Source organism: Theropithecus gelada, chromosome 6 (assembly GCF_003255815.1).
Source record: "Theropithecus gelada isolate Dixy chromosome 6, Tgel_1.0, whole genome shotgun sequence".
Lineage (NCBI taxonomy): Eukaryota > Metazoa > Chordata > Mammalia > Primates > Cercopithecidae > Theropithecus > Theropithecus gelada.
Genome location: NC_037673.1, coordinates 91,466,016 through 91,471,621, shown reverse-complemented (window position 1 = coordinate 91,471,621; position 5,606 = coordinate 91,466,016).

The window sequence follows — 5,606 nt, the reverse complement described above, 5'->3', positions numbered from 1 at the left end:
TGTGCATTGCAGGAGGTTTATCAGCATCTTGGGTCACTGCCCACTGGCTAGCAAATGCACCCTTTCCACTCCAGTTGTGATAACCAAAAATGTCTCCAGACATTGCCAAATGTCCCTTGCAGTACAAAATCACTGCTGGCAAGAACCACTGGTTTAACCCAATGCTACAAATATTTCCTCCTATAATTCTTTTTCTAGCTTTAGCTCTTACATTTAAATTTTCTAGCTTTAGTTCTTACATTTAAATTTACCATACATGTTAATTTCTGTGTAGGATCTAAGGTAAGGATCAATGTTTATTTTTTCCATAAAGACAGTCAATTCTTCTAGTGCCATTTGTTAGAAAAATTATCCTTTTCCCCACCAAATTACCTGGGTGCTTTTGCTGAAAATCAGTTGATCCTATAAGCAAAGCTCTATTTCTGAGCTCTTTATTGTGTTCCATTGCTATATCTCTATCTTTATGCTGATATAATGGTCTTGATTATTACAGCTTTATAATAAGTCATGAAATCAGGAAGTCTATTTTTTAATTTTTAAAAAGTGTGTTTTCTACTTCCCACACTACACTGATGTCAAAAAGTCTAAATATCTCATTTTCTTTTTCAAAATTGTTTTGAATTTTCTAGCTCCTTTGTCTTTCCACAAATTTTAGAATAAACTTGACAATTTTTTAAAATAAAGTTTTTATTTTGGAATAATTTTAGATTTGTGGAAAAATTGTGAAAGTGGTATAGTTCTCACATACTCCTCACCCAGTTTTAGTTTCTCCTAATATTATTATCTTACATTACTGTGGTATATCTGTCAAAACTAAGAAACCAACATTGGCATTATCACTATTAACTAAATACTTTATTTAGATTTCACCAGTTTTCCACGAATGTCTTCTTTCTGTTCCAAGATCTAATCTAGAATACCACACTGCATTTAGTCATCCTGTCTCCCCAGTCTCCTTGTCTGTGACAGTTCTGAGACTTTCCTTGTTTTTCATGCATGACCTTGACAATCTTGAAGAGTATTGATCAGGTATTTTGTGAAATGTCCCCCAGTTTGATTTATCTGATGTTTTTCTCATGATTAGACAAGGCCCATGGGTTTTTTTCAGAAAAAAAAAAAAAAGAAAAAAAAAAGCATAGAGAAGTACTCCTCTCATCACATAATATCAGGAGACACCTGATATCCACATGACATCACTGATAATGTTAAAGTCAATTTTTTTATATGCTGGCTGGATTTTGATTGGAATTGAAATTATTTTATATATCATTTGGTAAGACAATTGTCATTTTAATAACATGGAGTTTTCCAATCCATAAAATCCATTTAGAGAATTCTCTTTAGAAGTTTCTTTAATTTCCCTTGCCTTCTCCAAGCATAGAATTCTCGTCTGGATCGGTATGCTACTGCTCACTCTTCTGAACCGTTAAGTAGTTGCTGCACACTTTATTATTATTATACTTTAAGTTCTAGGGTACATGTGCACAACATGCAGGTTTGTTACATATGTATACATGTGTCATGTTGGTGTGCTGCACCCATTAACTTGTCATTTACATTAGGTATATCGCCTAATGCTATCCCTTCCCCGTCCCCCCACCTAACGACAGGCCCCAGTGTGTGATGTTCCCCTTCCTGTGTCCAAGTGTTCTCATTGTTCAATTCCCACCTATGAGTGAGAACATGCGGGGTTTGGTTTTCTGTTCTTACAATAGTTTGCTGGGGATGATGGTTTCTGGCTGCATCCATGTCCCTACAAAGGACATGAACTCATCCTTTTTTATGGCTGCATAGTATTCCATGGTGTATATGTGCCACATTTTCTTAACCCAGTCTGTCACTGATGGACATTTGAGTTGGTTCCAAGTCTTTGCTATTGTGACTAGTGCTGCAATAAACCCAGAGTCTATAGTTCTTACCTGCAGAAGGTTAGTTCAGTGAGATCTAATTTATCTGTTACTGAAAATAGAGCCCAACATTGCCTCAAATACTTTTTTAAAAATATTGATACATAGTATTTGTACATATTTATGGAGTACAAGTGATATTTTGTTACACACATAGAATAAGTAGTGATTAAATCAGGTATTTGAGTATTTATAATTTCTATGTGTTGGACACATTTCAAGTACTCTCTTCTAGCAATTTTGAAATGTAAAATACATTGTTGGCCACGTACGGTGGCTCACGCCTGTATTCTCAGCACTCTGGGAGGCTGAGGCGGGTGACTCACTTGAGCTCAGGAGTTCAAGACCAGCCTGGCCAACATGGTGAGAGCCTGTCTCTACTAAAAATACAAAAATTAACCAGGTGCAGTGGCAAGCGCCTATAATCCCAGCTACTCGGGAGGCTGAGGTAGGAGAATCACTTGAGCCCTGGAGGCAGAGGTTGCAGTGTGCCAAGATCACACCATTATACTCTAGCCTGGGTGACAGAGTGAGACCTTTGTCTCAAAAAAAACAAAAAAGAGAAAAACAAAACAAGAAACAAAACGTTGTTAACTATAGTCGCCCTACTCTGAATTAGAATATATTTCTTCTATCAAACCGTATGTTTGTTCCCATTAACTAGCCTGGAAAAAACAGACAAATTTAGATGATTATCCTTAAAATACCTTCAGAGTATGGTCGTCATAACAATCTGTGCTAAGCCAACCTGCAACCTTAAAGTTCACTAACAGCTAGCAGACACACAGCCTGTGATAGTGAAACAAAGCTTTTCTCTATGTGAAAGGAATAGAATATATGGATGTCTTCATACTCGGTTAAAATTTCAAATCTTGAGAGACCAAGCATAGGAGAACAATATATTTAATTCCTTATGAAAATTATCCAATGTCCTTGTTGTGGCACAGTGGGCATCTTTCTGTGCAGTGATAAATTTTTGATGGTAATACAGTTAACTTTTTTGGAAAGCAAATGCACAAGAACCTTTAAATTATTCATGTTTGACCTAGTATTTCCACTTCTAGGACTCTCTCCTGTGGAGAAAACACTAAATAGAGTTAGAAGGAAGAGTGACCCTTAAGTACAAATATTTTCACAAAAGCATTGCTTATAATACTTTTCTAAAATGGGCTGGATGTGGTGGCTCACACCTATAATCCCACTGCTTTAGGTGGCAGAGGTGGGAGTATCACTTGAGCCCTGAAGTTCAATGCTATAGTGAGCTATGATCACACCACTGCATTGTAGCCTGGGTGACAATGAGACCCCATCTCTAAAAATAAAGATGAAAAATTAATTAATTTTAAAATGATACTATGTAAAATATCCAATAAGAAGATAAATGCTTATATTCACATAATCATTTTTAAATGTTTATAAAAAGTTTTTAACATTATAATCTTAAGCATATATAATATGCTGTATGAGCTCAACTCTAATTTCTTTTAAGTGTAGAACAAAAAGACTAGAAGATAATATAATAATTTTAAAGGTGACTGGTGGGACTGTAGATGTTTCCTTCTTCTTCTTTCTACTATTTTTCAATAGTAAGGCAAGAAAACAGTAAGATATTTTTAATGTTATAAAAACATACCTTATTGAATTTTTGATCCGAAAAAAAAAAAAAACTTTGGAATACTAGTTTGCCCCTATACTTTACCGATAAGGAAACTTCCTCATCAAATCGTTTAAATTCCCTACACCTCCTATTGATAAGGAAACTTCCTTTAAACTATTTAAGCTCACAAAGCAAGTTGGCAATTCTCTAAAACTGACATTTCCTGATTCTGGACATGATACTATATTTCGGTCATTTCTAGGCTTAAGGGAACGGACATGGTTCATATCAGCAAGATTTAATTAAAATAATTTTTAAATTATTAAATGAAATATTTCAAAGATTTTTAACGTGAATGCTCTAGAATCTGGAAAATGGAAGGAATCTTAGAGTTGTGTTATTTGAAAGGGTGAGTAGAAGTGGAATTTTATTCTAGAAAGCTTTCTAGTTTTGAGACTTAAGGGTCTAATAAAGAACTCATATTACATTTTATTTATTAAAAGCTCACTGTTCCTTATTAGAGTTATTACTGTTTGTTTGCAGTTGCCCAAACAGAAATGACAGGGTACAACATGATCTTGTAAATCAGGACTTTCTGTTATGAATGGGTTCATCTTTACTGTTGACCTCTCAGCTAATGGTATAGTACCTGATAATTATCTACTAAATCATACATTGGACATAATGATCTTTAACTTACCTTCAAATATCCCAAACAATTTTTCCTAAAGTCTTTCTAAATTTAAAAAAAAAAAAAAAAAAGACATTTATAGCTTAACATTTCATATCCCTGGAAGATAATCCAATGGGAATAGGTAAGGTTAATAGAGTGTTTATCTTATCAAAAGTGATCTGGTCTGTTTGACTTACTGTTTGGAGTCCAGCTAATCGGGACTATTTACTAGTTTAAGAATGTTCAGCAATTAACAGTGTTCAAACAGCACCAATCTGCTATGTTATTTCAGCTGGGAAAGCAGCTTATATGAACCAATACAGCTTCCTTTCTAAAAATAAATGATAGCACTTTCTACTCCCTGGGGAGTTGGTCCTTAGTCCTTTAGGTATGTCACACTGTCACAGTGCATAACAAAACAAAAGAGTGTGAAACATCTAAATAATTGAAAACCCAAAAGATATGTCATGCTCTCAGATTTAAAAAAAATAACAAAGTAACTTTGCCAACAGAAACATTATTGCAGGAAGACAAAACAAATAGAAAGTGAATTTAAGAGGTAGGTTGTGGTCTCTTTTCCATCAAGAACCACTACCTTCCTTGTTTTTAAGGTGGCTTAGTTATATCAGCAATTTTTAACACAGGGTACCTCAAATCAACAATCCCTTGCTTTTCAGACTTTGACACTTCCCCAGCTGCTAGGCCTGTGCTTAACTAAACAAGTACAGTAGCACAAGTGGAACATTTATGTAACATAGGAACTATAAATGTTCTTTTAAAAACAGGCCCACTTGTTCCAAAAGATATGACAAAGAAACAAGAGCATTACATTTTTTTAAATAGCTTTAAAATTCCTATGAGGAATGTATATTTTCTTCTACTTGCTGAAGTTAAAAGTGTCGTATCATCTGTTTGCTGACAATAAAATGTACTTTCTAAATAACTTTTTTAAAAATTCACTGAGCATTTATCAGGTGTCAGGTTCTATTCTAAAGACTTTATGTGTATTCTGTCACTTAATCTTTGCAATAACCTTACGAGGTGTGTATACCAACATTTATCCCCATTTTGCAAATGGAAAGACTGAGACTTAGAAAGGTAGAGAAACCTATCCAATGTCAGACAGCTATAGTAAATACTGGAGCATGGTTTGCACTCAGACCATCTGACTTCAGAGCCTCCACTATGGGCAAATCAAAATAATACTAAGGAGTTTTTTGAATAAAAGAGCTGTCAAAGTATCTGAAATAAATATTACAGATAATAAAATCATAAAACATGTTCTATGTATGGCTTTTCTTTTCTCAGTAACAGACATTTATTCAGGGACTTCCCTTATCATTGCCAGCTCCTTCTTTCACCTTGTACCACTTCCTCTTGATCACACACACACACACACACACACACACACACACACACACACACACAC